This window comes from Hyperolius riggenbachi, chromosome 3, assembly GCF_040937935.1.
Source record: "Hyperolius riggenbachi isolate aHypRig1 chromosome 3, aHypRig1.pri, whole genome shotgun sequence".
In the NCBI taxonomy this organism is placed as follows: Eukaryota; Metazoa; Chordata; class Amphibia; order Anura; family Hyperoliidae; genus Hyperolius; species Hyperolius riggenbachi.
This window is the reverse complement of record NC_090648.1, coordinates 198,807,478-198,830,089: the sequence shown is the minus strand read 5'-3', so window position 1 is coordinate 198,830,089 and position 22,612 is coordinate 198,807,478.

The following is a 22,612-nucleotide window of genomic DNA, read 5'->3' as shown; positions in this document are numbered from 1 at the left end:
GGGCATATTATCACAGGGAATGCTAGATTTATTTTACTTTTGTATTAAGAACATGAATTGAGGATCAGCTAAGTGCAGATAATGAGGTGCGATGAGGTCAGGAGACAACCTCCTGATTTAGAAAATCTGTAATTATAAATTCTTTAATCACATCGTATCTCCAACATCTCTCTTGCTGTAAGATCAGGTCTGCACAAAAAACGAAAATTAAAGTCTGCAGTGGTCTCATTATAAATTACATATGTAGATAACAGACTGGTAATCAGATTACTTCCATATAAGTCTTGTGCAATGCCTTTTATCTTCTGAAAGCTGTACAGTCTCAGACTTTATAATCACTGCACATCATCAGCAATTGGATGACTCACTGAGATTGGAATTGATAATTATCCAGATAACTCCAGTCCATTTAAATTGATAGTGTAACTTTTTAGGTCATTGTAAGTTGAAAACTCTTGCTGGTCTAGGGTGATCAGACATGGGAATATTACAGTATTATGGAGTATGCTAGGTCTGGAGTATCACAGGTCTTGTAACGTATCCACCCTACAGTAGCATGCTAAACACATTAGTAGATCTTTGGCAGGTCAAACAAAAATGTATCTTGCTAGATAGTGAGGTTAGAAGACAACCTCCTAATTTAATACATCTGTAATTATTTATACTTTATTCGGTCTGTATCGCCATGATCAGTCTTGCTGGCAGCTCAGGTCTGCACTTTCAAAATGGTAAAATTAAAGCCTGCAGTGGTCACATTATAAATTAGAGATGAAGATAACAGACTGGTAATCAGATTAGTTCCATATAAGTCTTGTCCAATGTATTTTATCTTTTGAAAGCTAAACAGTCTCAGAGCTGGTAATGACCACAGACAAATAGATTGCTAATTTTATTTTCTTCTTAGCGGAAAAAAAAATGTGTGCATCATGTTCACAAATGTACTTTTGTCAGTACAGAGCATATTTTTATTTTCCACTGTGTTTTCTAGCATAGCATCAGACTATTGCATTTGTGAAATCTCTGCTTTAACCTATTATGTAAAAAAAAATAAAAAAAAAAAATGGACATTTAAAAATTACTTACAACAATACTTTATGTTGTTTAATATGTATATATAACATTCCTAATTATAATTATAAAACACAAAGTAATGTGTTACAGACCAGTAACAACAAATCTAGAGAAAGACTATCCTTATGCTGGGAATACACTATGAGTTTTTTCGGCAGATAGATGGCTCGATACATAATTTCCAACAGGTTCGATCTGATTTTGATCATTTTTCTGATCGATTTTCTTATAGAAGTAAATGAAGATCAAATAAACGATTGGAAAATTGAACCAAAAAAAAATTGGAAAATCAATCGGAAAGTAAATCTGCCCAAAAAACTTTTCGCTTATTCCCAGCATCAGAAATAAAATGTACAAGAACAAAAAAAAAACAAAAAAAAACAACTAATAGATTTCAGATGCAAGATTTGGTAAATTACTTCGGACTTAGAGTACAGGTTAGTATTGGGGAAAACAGTATGCCAGGAAACCATGTAAAGGCAAACACACATGCTCGATTACTGTAGTCTGGTGGGTTCAGGACTCAGTCCCGTGGGTGACAGAGGTTGAGTGCTGTACAGTAGTGTCATTAGCCTGGAAGCTAGCAATGCATCAAATGCTAAGAAGGTGGAAGTCAAAACCGGTCGTTTAGACATTAGTGTCATTAAGATCTGGCATCTCAGATAGTTAGTGAAATTTGGAACTCCTGTAACATGCTAGATTCTAAGCCAAGACGATCATAAAGGTGCGTACACACGCACTAAATGTGTACTCACCTTTAATGGGCACCTCAGACCAGTGTTATCTAGAGGTTAGAGAACAATCAAGAACATGCAGAAAATTGTGAGGCACAGAGTGCATAAAGAGGCTGCAAAACAAGGAAACAGGCACTGCAACTTACCAATAATTTGGGCAACTGGAACCCAAACTTATCATTATGAGTTGCTTAGTTTTGACAGTGTTTTAGCAGCTGTCAGCTGCATTACTGTCAAGTGACTGACAAGTGTTTGAATCCTGGCTCAAGCCAGAACATAATCGGTAAGGAGTTTTGGGGCAAGGCTCCCTAATCACCCTTGTCACCCATGGAGCACACCTTGAGAGGCTGCAGGTCTGAATCCACCAGGAGAAAAGCACAATAGAAATGGTTTTGTCTTGTCTAACTATACCCTAGTCAAAATTAGTGAAGAAAAAAGGTATAATAAAACCCCTGTGAACATATGACTCAGACAAGCTCTGCCAGGCTTATAGAATAAATCTCTAAAATCCACAGCTCATTGGTTTAATTTTAGTGACTTTCTGTGGAAGTCCCAAGTGGAGTGTTCAGTGTGAAGAGCCATATGCATGAAATGTATTGTCACTATTAATTTCCATGCTTGTCTATGCAAGCTCCCCGCACAAAATTATTATGGTTTATATTTTAAATAATTTTGAACTTGTTAAACTAATCATCTTTATAAATTGCTTTTGCTAAAAGGGAAGAATTAATGCTTATCTTTTTGAATGTAAAATTAAGTTTGATTGTGTTATTTCAGTATTATTAGAAACATTTTCTCTGTCTAAAAATGAAAAATATCCAGAAAGTTATTAGTAAAGTAAATTACAGTATAATAACACGCAAATATATCAGATTAGCTGCTCTTTTTGAGTCTCTTTGCAAACTAAAACCATGCCTGTGCTTTAGAGTTCAGCCTTTCATATTAATCCATATATGTAAATTTGCATTAATTAACAATGTACAATATTTTGCCCACTCCACGTCTGTACATCTACAACACACACACGTTCGCACACACGCACGCACACACACAGTACATTACAGCATCTCATAAAAGCATTAAAGTGAAAACATTCCTTACATTTTTATTGTAAATATTTTATTATATCTTTTCATGGGACAACACTGAAGATATGTATGACACTTTGGTGCAATGTTAAAAAGTTAGCAAACACCTTCCATGACAGTGTACATTTGCTGTCCCATCAAAATTACTCAACACACAGCCTTTTACTACTTTCTCTTCTATAACGTGAGTCTCATGTCCAAATTATCTGCTCTAAAGATTACTGGACCTGAGACTCAAGACCAGAACTAAAAACCGGTGCCGCTGGGATCATGCCTCCCATACCTCATACTTTTGCTTTTTAAAATTTTAAGTGACAGTGTCACATTAAAAAAAAAAAAGATTTTTTTTTCGGGAAGTATTAAAGAGAGTCTGAAAAATAAAACAGATGCTTACCTAAGGAGAGGAAAGACTCTGGGTCCTATTGAGCCTTCCCGTTCCTCTCAAGGTCCCCTCATTCCAGAACTGGCTCCCACATTCAAATCTCCCACTGCCTGAGGCTTTGGGACCCCGAGTGCTCCAGAAGATGGGCGGCTCCATACTGCACATGCGCAAGTGCGCGTTACCTATTTTTGGCCTTAAGATTCATGGACACCTGTAACTGCTGCATAGCGATCAGATGCAATCACTAGGGCAACAGCTTAGGGGCCCAACAGTGTATAGATTCATTATTATGTTGTTGCCTGGCAATGCATCTATGCAGCACTGAGGTCCTCAAACTGTGCAACCTAGCAATTGCATGCAATCGCAACAGACGCACAGGCTGTCAATAATGGTACACTGCATGTCCAACTAGTAATGAAATATGACATATTTGGTAGCATTTTAACTGTTATGAGCCAAATAATGTAACCATGGCATTTGTCATGTAAAGGTACAAATGGTGAAATATGAAAACATGTAATTTTTGCCTTCACCCCTAATTTTCCTCAATAAAATGAGAATTAAACAATACTTGGGAAAAAATATATTACCGAAAAAAAGCCTACATTTCCCTAAACAAATATATGTATCACTTTGATGGCATAGGTAATAAAAAGTTATTGTTGTATCAATAGCCAGGGCCAGCGCTACAATTAAGGCAAGGGGATCAATTGCCCACAGGCCCCAGAGTCCGTAGGGGCCCCAAAGTGTCTCCCACATCCCATCTAAAAATTCAATTTGTGCGGCCGCTAGTACTGTGGCCTTTGTGTGACTGTGTGGTGCGGCCGATGGTAGCAGAGGTGGGGCGGAAGCTCAGCAGGCAACGGCAGGGATACATACTTTACCTGATTGTGGCGGCATCATGGTTTCCTTGGTTCCCTTAACGGTGGACCGCAGCGGCGCTTTCCCAACATGACATCACATGTCTGCGTCACGTCGTTGGGAGAGTGCTGCTGCGGTCCACCGTTCAGGAAGGGAACCATGGAAACCATGATGCCAGCCAGCGCAATTAGGTGAAGTATTGTATGTGCATACATGCCTGCGTCTGTGAAGGTACAGGCACCCTTCTGTCACCCGGGGGGGGGGGGACTGGATGTGTGAGTGGGTGTTTTCTGATCTCTGAGCTCCGCATGCTAGGAGGGAAGGGAGGGGGGGAGGGATCATGCAGCTATAGGGACTCTGTAGGTGCTGTTGTTGTATTGTTGTAACTTATGTATTTTTGTTTCAGGAGAGTACCCCCCAAGTTGTTTCCACTCACTGCTCCCAAGGCCCCTGCACTATGTTGGCTGGCTGTATTGTAATAACTCTCCTGTACCTGAGGATGCTTCATCCTCATCCCTGTTGCCTCTTCACAGATTATTTCTACATAAAATGGGCCCAAATGGAGATGAGACAGGCAGCAGGGGATGAAGACGGACCATGGACGGAACACTGCGCAAGGACAAGTGATTTACTACAATGCAGCCAGCCACATATTGTGCAGGGGCCCCGGGGAGCAGTCGAGGGGGAGACTGGGGAGGGGGGCCTGCTGTCTGCTCAGAGACTGACTTTGGTGGTTGGGGAAGTTAGGGGGCCCTCAGGTTACCTTTGCCCCGGGGCCCCTGTGCTGCTTAAACCGGCCCGCTCAATAGCACAGCTGATTTACCAAAATTGTCAGTAATTTTAAGTGGAATGCAAAGTGGTTAATGTCTAATTAACTCGCAACAAAAGTGAGTACATTCCTAAGTGTAGGCAGTCAATATTCTGCCCAAAGTGTCAATACTTTTTGCGCCCATTATTATTTTCTAGCACTGCCATAACTCTCTTTGGCATGGAGTTCACTAGAGCTTCACAGGTTGCCACTAGAATCCTCTTTAACCTCTCCATGTTGACATAATGAAGTTAGTGGATGTTAAAGACCTTGTTCCATTTGAAGATGCCCCACTGATGCTCAATAGGGTTTAATGCAGTGGTCATCTTGGAGGTGTATTTGGGGTGGTTATCCTGTTGGAATACTGGTCTGTGGCTCAGCTTCTGAAGGGTTTGGATCATGCTTTGCTTCAGCATGTCACAGTACATGTTGGCATTCATTATTCCCGCACTGAACATTAGCTACCCGATAATGACAGCACTTATGCAGACCTAAACCATGATACTCCCACCAACATGCTTGACTGTAGGCAAGACACACTTGTCTTTACTATACTATATATACACTATACTTCTCACCTGGTTGCCGCTGGACACATGACAACATCTGAACTAAATAAGTTTACCTTGGTCTCATCAGACCACAGAATATGGTTCCAGCAATCCACATGCTTAGTCTACTTGCCTTCAGTAAAGAAAGCCTCTTCTAAAGATGGTGCTCAAGAAAGCCCACAGTGGGCTTTCTCGTGCATCATCTCTACAAGAGGCCTTATTCTGGGACAACAGCTATGCACACCGATTTGATGCAGTTTGAGGTGTATGGTCTGAGTAATGACAAGCTGATCCCATCCCCTTTAACCTCTGCAGAAAAGACAACCTTTGGATATGGTGATGAGCATGTGTAATCAATTTCGTTATTTGACCATATTGAAGTCTGTTCTAAGTGGACTTTGTCCTGGTAAACCGCTGTATGGTTTTGGCCCCCATGCTGCAGCTCAGATTCAGGGTTTTGGAAATGTTTTTATAGCCCAGGCCATCTTAATGTAAAGCAACAATTCTTTTTTTAAGATCCGCAGAGAGTTTTCTGCCATGAGAGGCCATGTTGTACTTACAATAACCAGTATGAGAGAGTCTGAGAGCAACAACACCAAATTTAACAGGCCTGCCTCCCATTGATCTCTGAGACCTTGTAGCACTAATGAGTAACATAACCCCAAAGAGGGAAAATGTCTAGTTGCGCAGAATGTTGACATTTTTCCCTTAAGCATGTAATTACTTTTGTTGTCAGCGGATTAGACATTAATAGCCGCATCTTAAGTTATTTTGATAGGACAGCAAATTTACACTATGCTGCACACTGCCTACTTTACATTGTGCTAAAGTGTCAGCTCTTCAGAGTTGTCCCATGAAAAGATAGAATAAAATATTTATAAAAATGTGAGAAGTGTACCCACTTTTATGGGATACTGAATATATAATGTGCATGTTCATAATAAGTGAGCACTGTGCAGTTCTTCCCTGTCAACACAGATAACCTGACCCCTTCTACCCCCTCCCTATTTGTGGCTATGACTTACAGCTCGATAAAGATGGTTGATAACCAAGATGTTATGATTCTGGCTAGAATGTAAATTGTGGGCAGATTCAATGTAAATTGTGGGCAGCTTGGAATGAGCACATTCAAATGCACTGCCTCCAGACTTTCATTAGCAAATCCTGAGCATCGTTAATTCTCCATGCAGGCTTTACATTTCACTAATCATCTCTACAGCCCAGCATCATCTCATAATGATAAGAATCTGCTTAGCTGCAGTACTGCTCACCTACAACTCATATCTAAGCTGAAGAGGGAGAAGGTGGCACCTTTCATATGCTCAGTGGCATAACAATAGCACCTGCGAGGAATGCATCTGCAGGGGGGCCTTGTTGGGAGATGCCTGGGAGGGAACCCCTTGCTCTGGGGACCTCCAGGGCCATTTTTAAGGGCAGAAGGGGTTGCAGTGCAGGAAGGGGGAGCAGCAAGCACAAGCATCAGCGGAGAGGGGGACTTGACTTCCCCTCCTCACCTCAGGCTACCATCAGCGCTCCCCCTCCAGCAATAACAGCTGGGGGGGCCCCATCCAAAGTTTCGCAGTGGCCCAGTGATTTCTAGTTATGCCCCCGCATATGCTGCAAATTACTGCCTTTGTTTGCTTCAAAAGATAATAATTACACCTCCATGTCTGATCATGGGTGTGAGATGTTCTCGTATCATCTATTTTCCTGTTCTACATCACCTCAAAGTGATTGTTTACTACTATTTATTGTGCAGGAGAGCTGCCCCCTGCATTCAACAGCATTTAGATTGCCTCATTTGCATCCATAGAGCACTAGTTTATTAACCCTTACAATGAAAAAATGAAAACATGAAAAATGAACACAGGTGAGTTCTAAGTAGGCTTGATATTATTTGCATCTATGTTTATCTCGTCATGTCACAAATTAATTCAGGCACACTTTAAAAGTAATTTAAAAAAACAGAGGTGTAACAGGGTTTACAGCAGCTGGGGACAATTTGGGATGCTCGGGTAGTGCTTTTTAAAATCCGAATTAATCCGGATCCGGATACCTAGATAGTCCAACCGCACAACTGGGACATGACAGTTTTCAGCCAAGACACCTCCAAAAAATTATGCAGCAATTTGTTTTGTGTTTTGGGTTAAATATAGGTGGTATCAGTGGCCTGTGGCACCCTGGCCTGGTGGTGGAAGCTGCACAGGCAGCAAGAGCAGGGCAATGCAGCAGCAGCAGGTGTGCCGGGAGCATGCCGGACCTGGCACGTGGCACTTGCCAATTGTCACGTGTCACGTGGCACTTGCCACTTGTCACGTGGCACTTGCCAAGTGTCAAGTGGCACTTGGCAAGTGTCAAGTGGCACTTGGCAAGTGTCAAGTGGCACTTGGCAAGTGTCACGTGGCACTTGGCATGTGTCACGTGGCACTTGCCAAGTGTCACATGGCACTTGGCACGTGTCACATGGCACTTGGCACGTGTCACATGGCACTTGGCACGTGACAAGTACCACATGAGACATCCCCAAGTGCAACGTGACACTTGCCACATGACACGTGGCAAGTGCCACGTGACACTTGCCAAGTGCCGAGTGACAGTCAGACAGCAAAGGAGAAGACACTAGTGCACACTAACACATTAATGAATTAACAATAGTGTAGTGATAGTGAAGGGGTTATTATTATTATTATTATTATTATTATTTAGTATTTATATAGCGCCGACATATTACGCAGCGCTGTACAGTGTGTATATATATATATATATATATATATATATATATATATATATTGTCTTGTCACTAACTGTCCCTCAAAGGAGCTCACAATCTAGTCCCTACCATAGCCATATGTCTATATTATGTAGTGTAAGTACTGTAGTCTAGGGCCAATTTTAGGGGGAGCCAATTAACTTATCCGTATGTTTTTGGAATGTGGGAGGAAACCGGAGAGCCCGGAGGAAACCCACACAGACACGGAGAGAACATACAAACTCTTTGCAGATAGTGCCCTGGCTGGGATTCGAACCGGGGACCCAGCGCTGCAAGGCGAGAGCGCTAACCACTGCGCCACCGTGCTGCTAATCGCTGAGCTTATCACTGTGTACAGCCCTTGGCCCAGCAACAACACTGCAGCTATGCAGCACACACTCTAACTGTCACACTATGAGACATCTATCAAGCTAATTAACGATTACTATAGAGTAGTGAAGGGGTTAATCAATGAACAGCTTTAGGTTTATAACTGTGTACAGGCAGCCCTTGCTAGGCCACCAGCACTGAAGCATGTCTCTCAGGAAGCATTCAGCAAGCCAGAACGATCTGTCTTATCCTGGCAGCCCTTCTTATCATACAAGGGGGGCTGGCCAGTGTTACTTTCTGTGATTGGGTGCCAGGGCTTAGGCTGGGAGGCCTCTGATTGGCTCAATGAGGTCAGGTGGGGCTGGCCAGGGTTCCCCTCTGTGATAGGTTGCTAGGGCTTCTGCTGGGAGCCCTCTGATTGGCTTCAGGATGTCATCAACTTAGTTAAAGTATTTTGGATCCGTATATCCGCGGATATCTAGGTCATGCGTCAAACTATACGCAAATAGCTATGCGAATTTCTATAGCTATCTGGGATCCGGAATCTGATCTGGATAGCATAAAAAAGTTTGGATATCCGGGTTACCCGGATATCCGGAATCTGGATGAGCATCCCTGGGGACAAAGTCAGTTTTCATGCCCTTTCTGACAAAGTGTGAGCCATAAAGGATCCGTCCTGCTTTCCTCGGAAAGTTTTAAAACCTGAAAACCTGCATCAGATCATTAATGATGAGACCCGTTGAAAAGAGTGTCGGGATGCACCCCACTACCTCACCCTATCTGACCTGGGAGATGGACAGGAAGCTGTCAAAACAGTGTGGAGTGGAGGCTGGGCTGCGTAAGAAGCTAAAGGATTGTTTTCATGCATACTGGCAAGTGGCAAGAGTGTTTTATGTACGTTGTAATTAGTAGGGCCATTAAGCCATATTAAAGTATTTTTTCACCCTAGGAGATTTGTGATTCCTGATAGGTGGAGTTTTTATTATTTATTATTTATATTATTATTATTATTATTATTATTTAGTATTTATATAGCGCCGACATATTACGCAGCGTTGTACAGTGTATATATATATATCTTGTCGCTAACTGTCCCTCAAAGAAGCTCACAATCTAATCCCTACCATTACTGTAGTCTAGGGCCAATTTTTTAGGGGGAGCCAATTAACTTATCCGTATGTTTGTGGAGTTTCCACACTGGCTATTGTTACATGCAGTGTTATTAAGAAATCAGTCGATGAGCAGGGATCTGATGAGGAGCTTGTGTGCTCTCTTTCCTTCTCAGGTGGCTGGCATTTTTTTCCTCACAACGTGGGGGCTGTACACCTGGATGTTGTTGTTGAGTTGATACACACTATGTGAGTTTCTCTTTGCTAGGTGGCTACTGGTGTACAACTGATGTGGAGGACTCTGTGATTTAGTGTGTCTGCTATTTGAATGTTTTGCTTCGAATAATTGACATTGTTATATATTGTTATGCAGCCTGCAAACTGAACTGTTGACGGGGTGGTGGTGAGCACAGGATCTTATAGAAATTGGGTGCGGATAGGTGTATTTCTGGGTTCCAAAAGCTGAATGAGTGCTAATGCTGCTGGCTGGGTGCTGATAGTGTGGTACAGTGTAGCACACACACTCACACACTGAAACAGACACTGCAGACAGACACACTCCTCTGTTTCCAGAGTGATTTGGTAGATGTTGGGGAACACCTGTAAACAATGGGCAAAGGCACCTGAAATGTGAATTAGCCTCAAGTGGCACTTTGTGATAATAAGGGAAGTAATAAAGTCAATTTTTCTCAAGAAGGACACACACAAACGCACACACCAGAGCCCCACACCACCGCATACATTCTGTAGAAAAAACGTAAACAAGCTGAAATTGATTAAATACTAAATAAGTTCTAAAGAGAAACATTGACTTTTTAATATTTTACCTTTGTGTGACATCTCTAGCTCACATAAATTGTAGGTCCCAAAGTTAATGGAGTGATCTAAATATTAATGTGTTGTACTATTAAACTGAAAATACTAATTATTCATCATTTTAGATGAAAGTCAAATTTCCCCTTGCTCCTTGTTCAGAGATGACTTCAAATAAGAGCTCTGCTAACAAAGTCCAGAGAAAATGACTCTGGTCCATTCCTAACTGCCTCAGAAGTGACAGAGTCCTTCAATTTTTCTTTGATCTGCTAAAAGCATGTCCAGCAAAACTAAATTCAAACAGTCTTCTTCATGTTCTTAAACATTAGTGGACGGGTCATTGATGTCATAACTTAAAAAAAAGACATTGCTGCTGAAAAGATTAGCTTCTTTTTTTAAATGTACAAAACTGAAACAGTATGTCACAGTATCTTTAGCAAGGATGTGTTTGCAGTTGATTGTAGCGTAAAAGAAAACTTTTTAGGTTGGACACAGTACCATGGGCGTAACAATAGGGGATGCAGCCCCTGCTCTTGCGGGGCCCGCTCAGGGCCATTTTTGGGGGCTAGAGGGGTCTCACCATGAGGGGAGAGCTTGGCAGCACGTCGGTGGGGAGGGGGGACGTCCCCTCCACCGACATGCTAGCAAGCTCTTCCCTCATGCTGTGACCCCTCCAGCCCCCCCAAAACGGCCCTGAGCAGGCCTGGGGGGAGGGGGGGCCCGCTCAGGCTTTCTGCAGGGGGGCCCGGCGATTGCTAGTTACGCCCCTGCACAGTACTTACTGTATATGAATACACAAATAAACATTTTGTCAAGGTAATTGAAAGAAACAGTATTACAGCAGAGTCTCCATTACTTAGAATACTGGCAACAGGAAGTCTCAGTAACCGTCATGCCTGATGGATAACAGGGACTTTTTTTTAAGGGTTTTGGATGCACTTGGAGTTTCCAGCATGCCCAATCGCTAAGCAACTGATGTTGGTGAACAATCACACCTAAGCACACATGCAAAAGGCACCCGAAACAATATTGACTAAAACCCTGTTCCCAATAACAAAAACATACAGTTTCCACATTAGAGAAATGCACATGCTCATGGATTCTTTCTATGCTATTTATACTATCCGTGTACACTTTTCAGTCTGCAACAGATCTGTTTGATATGTAGCGGTAAGCAGAAAGCAAATTTGGAACCTGCACAATAATCCCCGACACCAACAAAGCAGATGCTGAGATCGTAATAACAAAACTTTTCATTTACAGAATAAGGTTTATGACAAATATCATTTACAAATTCGTTTTGACTTTCGGTTTAACTTATTTTATCGTTTTAAATTTGTTTTCATAAGCTTAAATACTGTATGGTTTTCAAGCTTATTGTATTACAAATATATTGCTTTTGGTATTAACCTTGTTTGCAGAATTATAAAGTGTAAATTATATCGTTTTCAGATTATCTTACTAACATATTACTTTTAATATTACCGTTATTTTAAGATTTTTAATGCGTACATAATTGTAAGGCTATTTATTCTATTAAAAATATATAAATTATTTTATTCATGTTATTTGTAATGAAGTATTTTACGGTATCAAATATATTATTGTTTCTATGTGTGTAAGGGTGTTTGTGCAGTGGTGTTAGGGTTAAGCACCACCAGGGGATGGTTAGGGTTAGGCACAGGGGCGTTGCTAGGGTCCTAAGAGATTTGGGGCACTTTTAGGCACTCCAGCCAGAAAATGGGTTTAGCCACGCACCAGAATGTGGGTGTGGTTATGGGTGGAGCCAGATTTACATGAACTTAACTGCAGTCTAAGTAGGCCTGCCCAGCAAAATGTTGGATGAAGCTCCCTCTCTATTAATAATAATTATAATAACAAAAATAACAAAAATGCAGCACATCACATAAAAAGGCAGTGTCACTTAAACATAACTAGGCAGAGTTACCTGGCTTCTGTGCTGACTAGTCTGGTTTCTGCTGGGTGGGCTATCCTGCAGCCAGGTTATGTGGCAGTTCCCCCATAGCATTCCCTGACCTTCTAGTAAACCCCATCCTATGCTCCCATGGGCCTCCCATTGAGGCACCACAACTCCCAGCATGCTCCCATAGATCTACCACAGCTCCCTGCATGGCCCTATAAAGGCATCACAGTGCCCAGCATGGTACTACAGCACCCAGTATGCCCAAATAGAGGCACCACAGAACCCAGCATACTGCTTATTGATGCACCACAGCTCCCAGCATGCCCACCATTGAGGCTCCACAGCTGACTTTGCCTGGGGAACACCAGGGGCACCCCAGAATAGATCCAGGACATGTGTCACTGATCTTTGGGGATAGCAACGCCCCTGGTTAAGCACCACCAGGGGGATGGTTAGGTATAGGCACCACCAGGGGGGTGGTTAAGGTTAGGCACCACCAGAGTGGTTTTAGGGTTAGGCACCACCAGGTGGGTGATTAGGGTTAGGCACCACCAGAGGGGTTTTAGAGTTAGGCACCACCAGGGGGGTGGTTAGGCATCATCGAGAGTGGCTAGGGTTAGGCACCACCAGGGGGGTGGTTAGGGTTAGGCACCACCAGGGGGATGGTTAGGGTTGAGCACCACCAAGGGGGTTTTAGGGTTAGGCACCCCAAGGGGTGTTTTAGGGTTAGGCACCACCAGTGTTGTTTTAGGGTTAGGCACCACCAGCGGGGATCTAGGGGTTAGGGATAGATACAGGGATGGTTCTGTGTGAGAGTAGGGTTAGGCATAGTTCCAGTACAATATCTGAAATATATACAATTAATTAAACTATGCTTATTACCACCAAGGGGAGGGGGAGGGGGTTGGGATAGGTATACTGTATTACTATGCTTAATATAAGTGTAAATATTTGTAAATATTGTTTTTTGTTATAGACGGTATTTTGCCATTTCATTATTGTCAATTCAACACATTTATCACTTGATTTTCAATTATAATATATAAATGGAAAATATTGTTTTAGTTAAAAACGTATAATTTCGTCTATATCCCACCCCCTTTTTTCCAGACGCCCTTTTTGCATGTATGCCTTTCTTTGACCTTGCAAAACAGAATGTTGCCTTCTTAAAACAGAAGGTATTTGTTATTATTCAGGTTGGAGAGAGCATTTGACGTCTCCCACAATACATCGGTGCTGAATTTGCAGATTTCCTGAAAATCTGTTTAATTTTTGAGAAACTGATATGAATTACATAGTTTTGGGCACAATACTGCCAATTCTATTTTCTACAGAATAATATGTAATCGCTTTGCAATGCATTCTCAATACAACGGCATTGCCCGATAAAAAAATTCTGAGATTTCTGTACCTTAGCCAAGATTGTTGCTAGTGTCCCAAATATTGTACAGAAATGATTAATTAAAGAAAATAAAATAATGCACATTCTATAATTACATTTACTATAAAATGCATAAAATGCAAAATAAAGAGCTGCAGTAAAAGGGATTTTTGCTAATTGGTATGGATTTGAAATAATAGGATATTCAATTTTGTTTCAATTACATGAGCTGTTTTGAACACAAGCCAGATCGATTTTATTGGGGATAATTGAATGTGAGGAGGAGACGTACACATTAAATAAAAGTATGAGTATGTGTGAAGATTTACTGAAATTAGAAACTTTATGTTGTCTTCATTCGCTGAAAGTTGATAAGACAAGACAAATGTAACGTTTGCGGAATAATTTCTGTGGTCAGCGCACAAGACGTGCGCTGACACGGCGGAAATCCTCCACAAGCGTATGAAGGGGGGAACCCAGCTTTTGTGCAAGCACCAGTAGAGGGTGATTCCCACCGGCAGATGGCGCTGTGGGGTGCAGATGAGTACAATCGCTGCACGTCCACAGATGCTAGATGGGGATTGTAAAGATCAAAGCAATGCGGGGCTGGACAGCCCTTAAAGAGAAAGAGCACAGGTACAGGATGAATGTGTGTTCACCAATCTAGTCGCGACCCTGCGACGGTGAACACACATCAGCAGAAACAAAAGTAGGAACGCGATCGCGAGAAGGGCGATCGCCAGAAGTGACACAAGACAGATCAGAACAGAACACGAGAGGAGCAAAGGCACAGTAAACGACAATGAGAAGTAACGAAAATAACAAACGCTAACTAAACGCGAACACCGCACTCATTCGCAACAGCGAACGGGTTTACAGCGCGGTCTCCGCGTGTTGAGCACAACAGAGACAAGCACGCCTAACTAACCACCGACAGACAAACACGAAACAGAGAACGTGAGCGCTTGCTTAACGGTTACCTCACCGAGCCTACAGCAAGCATTCGTATCAGACAAGACAGACAAACGGAGAACAGGAATAAGCTAGGAAGGATCCACAGCCACTACCGCTAGGGGCTAGTGCGATCCAGGCAAGACAGATCAGAAGGATCCACCCAGCAGCTAGATGATTTGCATAACCAATGTATGCAAATCTCTCAGCAGCAGAGCAGGTCTGGAACTTGCAAGACAGAGCCAGGTCTCTTATCCAGAGACCTGCATCCCTCAGACACAAGGAATGGTCAAACAGCTGTCTGCCTGTGCAGCCAGCTGAGCGGATCCTTACAACAAATAACATTTTATTGCACTTTTCTACTGGCAGACTCAAAGCACTTGAGCTGCAGCCACTAGAATGCGCTCTATAGGCAGTAGCAGTGTTAGGAAATCTAGCCCAAGGACTCCTTATTGAATAGGTGCTTGCTTACTAAATAGGAAGAGCTACGATTCAATACCAGGTCCCCACTCCCCTGTGCCCGAAGTAGAGGCCTTAACCATTATACTATCCAGCCAGTTGGTATTTTCTCCTCTGTTTTTGAAGATGAGCTGCTAGTCCATTAAAAGACTTCTCAATGCCAGTGATTCATCATTATTCTGAATTAGACAGGAAGGTTGTTTTTTCTTTCCGTTCTACAAGCTGTAAAAAGAGTAAAGTATCAATGGGGTACTGTCTCACTACCACTAAATCAACAGCATCTGTTTCAATAGGATCTGTTTATATTTATTGTTCTACAGGTTGCCAGGAGAATAATGTAATTTTGCAGTAATGCTATTTTCTGGAACTCTACAAATAACTGCATTTATGCTAGTTGAGATCAGCTTAAATAATTCCCACTTTTAAAGAGATTTCCACTTTCCCACAATCCCCAGTTTATGATCACCAGATAAAGTTCCCCGCTTTCGTAATGGCAAAATCTATAGGCCACAGTAGAAAAGAACGGCGTCTGAGTGCTGCAATCTACAGAAAACAAAGGTGGTTACAGGCCATGCACCCATTCAGTGCCATAGAGGATGATCTTCTGGGTGACAAAGGGCTATCTGTGAAAACAAAAAGCTCTAAATGATAGCCACACAAACACCAAGCCACACAAAATCCAGGTAAACTGTGTTATCAAGATTACCGCTTCTCAAATATGGCTGTAAGGATCCCTCCTGTAGTGTATTCTGTCCGTTGCAGTGGAGCTGCAAACGGAGAGGTCTGGCTTATCTGCTTGCATTTGGTTGTGCATTTGCAATGGGTCTCATTGTCATTTGCAATCGCTCTGCAGTTCTGGGCAGCTCAGGATGCTGTCATCATTCCACCAATTGCTGAAAATGTAATGCTGGGGGGTCATACTTTCTGACCACCCAGCACAACAAGGCTAACCTGGATAATGGAAGAGGTTACACAGGCTGTCCAGATCTGCTGCAGTTTTGGGCTTCCGATATCGCTACAAATAAAACACAATGGCAGCGCAATGCGATGTTGCGCTGCCTAGTTCACACTGTGCTGCCTTAGCAATAGCAAGTATTCAGACAGGTACAAGACAGGACTATAGATTGAAGCGTAACTAGTAGCAACCGCAGCTCACAGTCACGTCCACAGAAGCAGAGCAAGCTGGCTAACAACAGTCACCAGCAAGCATCCACCCAGGCAAGACTACAGGATAGAAAGTAACTAATAGCAACTGCAGCCTATAGTCACGTTCCCAGAAACTAGAGTAGCAGGAATACTACCAGTCACCAACGTGGTGATGGCAGAATCCAAGCTATCTGGATAATGGACTTCACTGATCCACCGCGGATGCAGCGAACGTCCATTAAGCATGGAACTAGGCAATACACAATGATAAGAAAAATAACAAATGCCTCAACTAACGGATAAATATATATTAGCAAGTCTGCATATATATTTATCAAGAACTAGCTAAAGCACAAGTAATAAGGTCTCATAGAACTACAATAACAGAACTATACAGAGTAACAAGGTGCCCAGTAGATCAGCGTACTGACCACTATGATGGGCGGGGTAAGAAATGGAAGGCAGACTTTTATGCTGGCATCAGTCAATGGATGCAGGTATGCAAATCTCCACACAGCTGAATGGTAATCACTCAATCCTGAGCTGGCTTGATTACCATTTGCTAGCTGGCTGTGAATGCAAAGGACCCCCATGAGAAATACATGCAGCATTATGTAACAACATGCATGCAGGAAATCCAGGGCTATCTGGCCACAACTCAGCTGCAACAAGCAATTGGTGGAATGATGACAGCATCCTGAGCTGCCCAGTACTGCAGAGCTATTGCAAATGACAATGAGACCCATTGCAAATGCACAACCGAATGCAAGCAGATAAGCCAGAACTGTCCGTTTGCAGCTCCACTGCAACGGACAGAATACGCTACAGGAGGGATCCTTACAGTACCCCCCTCCTTTAAAGGTGGATTCCAGACGCCTATAGAAACTGGCATAATTCTCCTGAACCACCCAAACCAGAAAATCAGATGTAGAAAGTCTAGCAAACTGATCTGACTGACAACTCATGAAGGTCGGGAGAACCCGACAAGACCAAATTCCAGAATCAGGCACACCGAGAATGAACCAATCGGAACCAAAACCTCCAGAACCATGCCCATCAGTACTATAAGCCCCAGTGTGATACCCATCAGAACTGTGATTTTCAGGAAAAAGTCCCCCAAAACTCTCTGAGTGATACCCAGCACCTTCCAGGGACTGTCCAAAATGCCAAACCTTTTAGGGCAATGCCCACCGGAACTGTCCTTTCCAACACAATACCCACTGTCGAACCAGTCCAAGGCACCAGGACAAGTTTCCTCAGAAATCTCCCAGAACACTTTGAAGCTCCATAGCGATCCCAAGAGGTTAGAACGCCCTTTAGGCTCACATGGAGAACTATCAAGAACCCCTATGGAACCCAGGGCAATTCCAGAGTCAGGGTTACAAGGACAAACATCGAGATCAGGGCTTTCAGGGACCAGAACCATCTCTGGGCAGGCAGGCAGACTGGCAAAATCAGAACATATCACCACTAAGGAAGCATCTGAGTACACTGATACACAAGACACACTTGGGTATTCTGGCACACAGAGCACATCTGGGCACACTGGTACAAGAGAAACTTCGGGGCAGGTCAAGGAACTGCGGACCTCAGAGTCAGTCATGATAGGACCGAAACCAGGACTGGGCAGAAAATCATCATGACTAGACCCCACAGCTATTGGACTCTCACTAATGAATACAGAATCAGACTTAGGGGTCGCTGATTCCACCAAGGTTATTAACAAGTCATGTTCAGGAGCATTAACAGGACAAGACAAATCTTCTGATGTATGCACTGAACTAGATAGAGTCTCCACAACTTCCTCTGAACTGGACAGAGACTCATCGCCAACTACACTGGATTGGAGCTCCAAAAGAGCTGTCAGACAAGTCAGTATTGCAGCAACCACCACTGAACTGGGCAAGACTGAGAAACTCACTGGACAGGGAGGGGACTCTGGACCCTCTGCCACACTGGACAGAGAACCAGAATTTTCCAAGATACTAGGCATGATTTCAGGAACACTCACTAAACAGGACTGAAATTCTGAGACTTCTGTTATCTTTACCAGAGAGTCAGAATTATCCATGTTACAGCTTAAGACTTCTGAAACATTCAGAGGACAGGGCTGGACTTCCCTGGCTGCTATAACTTAAGACAGGGATTCAACAACATTAGCCAAATCAGACTGTGTACAGGGCAGGGCAAAACACTTGCTGATGAGGACAATGCTTCAATGGCTTCTGCTTCACTGGACAGAGATTCATCAAGTTTTACTAGAGTGAACTGTAATTCTAAGACAGCTGCTAAACAGGTGAATATTATTGCAACACCAACTGAAGTAAGCAGAGCCTCTGATTCCTCTGCTAGAGACCTTGAGGCATCCAAAGTACTGGGTGAAGCATAAGACTCTGCGACCTCAGCTTCACTGGACAGGATCACTGAACAGTCCATGTTGCAGGGCAGAACCATGGAAGCACCTGCTGGACAGCATAATGATTCTGTGACCTGAGCTTCATTAGACAGAACTACTGAGTAATTCATGGTACAGGGCGAATTTAATAGAACATTTTCTGGATAAGGCAAGGATTCTGTGATTTCAGGTTCACATAGCAGACGCTCTGAACCATTCACGGAACTAGAGCAAGGTGTGGAAACAGAAGTATTATAACACAGAGTTTGCAAATCTGAACCACAGTGCTTCAACTGTGAAGTTGGAAAATTCAGTTGCTGGGGTTCTAAGGCCACCAAACATGATTGCTGAGACTCAGGAACTGATGCAGTGCATCCATTGGTGTCTGCTGGATCATATGGTTTGCAGGATGCAGCAAACAAATCAGTAGGAATTTGTTTGTTAAATTGATCGCAAAACGTTTTGCAAAAAAATACAAATTCCAGGGGGTCATCAAAAACCTTCTCATTTTCCTCAGCAACGTCCTCAGCCCAGGTTCTCATCTTGCTATCAAGCAAGTATAAGATAATTAACCTGGACTGCTGAAATGTTGTAGCTGATCTGAAGAAAGAACATGAATTCAAAATGTTGCAATTCTGAAAGAAATTTAAAAAAGACTTATTGCCACCATTATAACGGGCTAGAGAAGCAAGGTGTGCATCTGGAGCAAGGCTAGCAGGTGATGTCGTTGCTAGGGACATCGGAAAGACCAAATTGACATTGGTTTCTTAGTGTTGCTCACACTGACTTCCAGAGCGATCATTCAAGATCTCACTCCATGCATCAATTAACGGAATCACAAAGTCATGCACACACAGATTCATTTCAATCAAAGAAAAAGCAGACTCAATGCATGTGTGCAAAATTATGTTACTCTTAGCAGTGTAAAATTCATAGACATTTTTTCGATCATTCTCCAATTCATAAATCAAAGTGTAACGATCGGTGTCAGCAAGAACAGATTTTCTGATTATTGGTGATCTGCAGTATCACCAATAATACAGACGCTATACCTGATTATGTGGTGATCTGCATAATCACCAATAATGCAAGTATAGCAAGACACAGGACACCCAGGTGTAAGATAAGTGTTTGGTGCAACAGTGATATAGATAGAGATACCCACTATTCCAGAGGAGCTGGTAGAGGGAGGTATCTCTATAGAACACTGGAATCAGTACTCCAGCAAGCTGGAGACACAGATAAATTAGTGATCGGTTCACCCGAGGAGTGGGTGATGCACAGTAAGACAACGTATACTGATCACTCGTGGAGCGGGTGATTCAGACTGTACTGCAGCAGGTGATCACCTGAGGAGCAGGTGATTATGACTGTACTGCAGCTATCAACCTGAGGAGCAGGTGGTTAAGACTGTACTGCAGTTATCAACCTGAAGAGCAGGTGATTAAGACTGTACTGCAGCTATCAACCTGAGGAGCAGGTGATTACTAAACTGAGAATCCCTCACCAGAACTAAGCTCACTGGTGAGGGTAGAAGAGTCAGACAAGCAGGATCGGCAACACACGGACAGATACGGTACAAAGACAGAAGACTGAATCAGAGTGAGGTATAAGCTGAGTCGGCAACAAGATCAGGTAGGCATAGGCACAGAATCAAAAGACAGAAGAGTAGTCAAGGCTAGTAGAGGGTCATAACAAATAATACAATTCAATTAGTACTTTAACCACTTGCCGACCGCACGCTTATACCGTGCGTCGGCAAAGTGGCAGCTGCAGGACTAGCGACGCAGTACTGCGTCGCCAGCTGCAGGCTGATTAATCAGGAAGCAGCCGCTCGCGCGAGCGGCTGCTTCCTGTCAATTCACGGCGGGGGGCTCCGTGAATAGCCTGCGGGCCGCCGATGGCGGCTCGCAGGCTAAATGTAAACACAAGCGGAAATAATCCGCTTTGTTTACATTGTACGGCGCTGCTGCGCAGCAGCGCCGTAAGGCAGATCGGCGATCCCCGGCCAATCAGCGGCCGGGGATCGCCGCCATGTGACAGGGGACGTCCTGTCACTGGCTGCACAGGACGGATAGCGTCCTGTGCAGCCCGGATCACCGGGGGGGAGAGGTAGGAGAGGGAGGGGGGTGAATGTCGCAGCAGAGGGGGGCTTTGAGGTGCCCCCCCCGCAACTAGCCTGCACGCAGGAGCGATCAGACCCCCCCTGCACATCATCCCCATAGGGGGGAAAAAAGGGGGGCGATCTGATCGCTCTGCGTGCACCCTGATCTGTGCTAGGGGCTGCAGAGCCCACCCAGCACAGATCACAACAAACAGCGCTGGTCCTTAAGGGGGGGTAAAGGGTGGGTCCTCAAGTGGTTAAGCTATCAACAGAATCTGGCTAAGTGTGGATCCCCAGCTCCTGCTGGTTCTAGCACACTTTCAGATCTGACTAAGGTCTGAGTGCTAACACGTAGCATTTGCAACAGCAGACAAAGAGCAACTGACAGGCAGGTCACTCAGAGTGCTCCACAGCACCGCCCCAGTCACTCAGCCAATCCGAAGCACTACTGGAGTCAGCTGACCGGTGACCGGCTGATCAGCTGACTCCCCTTCTACTTGCATAAAGGCCCTGTCACCCGGCGCGCGCGCGCAGCCCTCAGTCTATGTGCAACTGAGGGACCAGGCAAAACTCCAACATGTAACTGCGTGGCGGAGGCCGCCGGCTGAGACGCGGATACGGCCGCCATGCCGCTCACCGCCGCGGCGGCCTCTCCGTTATCTATTACACAAAGCTTCAATTTCCCATTTTTCAAACGGAGGATCCCATTCATTCTTGTCAGGAACAAAACAATTATTCTGGGCATAATTAACAGTTGTACCAGTCTGCAGGAAGCTAGTTGGAGTGGACTTGGCTTGGTTTACTCGATTAACTGGATCATTACTGGGGTATTTCCTATTCTTAAGAACATCTAGGACTTGTAATAAGTGTTGAACTGCAAAATATGCAAATGTTCCTTGCTGCACAAACAATTTGATTTGCTCAATACTCTGTAATATTTCCTCATAAGAATATTCAGACAATTCTTTTAAACAAAAATCTTTATTCTCCCTGGCTAGCAAGGAAAGTTCAATGATAGTTTCATAGGACCATTTGACTCCCATGAATGACAATTGAATTTCATTATTTGCTGACAGAGTCTGACTATGGATCTGATGCGCGGTTACTACGGACGACACTGATGGTTGTGAACATTTTCTGGAACGTTTACGTTTAGTTTTATGCAAGACTTTAGACTTTGCTGCATACAGATTGCTTTTAAATACTGCTGAAGAGACATCTGATTGACTAGCAATCAGGAGTTCATTAAGAGGAATGGTAATGGAAATATTCTTAACCAGTTATGAATCACAAAAGCTATGAATTCTAAAGGCTTTTCTCTTAGAGAAGTGCCCAATCAAAAAGCTTGCCCTTGTGATAAAACGCGGAAAAGCCGCCGCGTGTACTGGCGGCAAGGCGGCTGATTCCGCGTCCAGTGCGGCGGTTTGCACGCAGCAACGTGCGTCTGGTGTGGCTGGGTCTGTTAGTTCACACAGGTTGAGGAATACGCGCGTGCGCGCGCTGAGAGGCAGAACCTTTATGACAAACGAGGAGGGATCAGCTGACCAGGTTGGTCAGCTGACCTCAAAGCAAGTGGCTATTGGTTGATCGCTGATGGGTGGCGCCAGAGAGTGCCGCTCTATATATAGCCACTGCTGGTCAGTCTCAGGTTGTCTGCCGTTGTGAACACTTACGTGGAAGCACTCAGACCTTAGTCAGATCCTACAGTGTGTTAGAACCAGGAGGACCTGGGAATTCACACTGAGCCAGATTACTT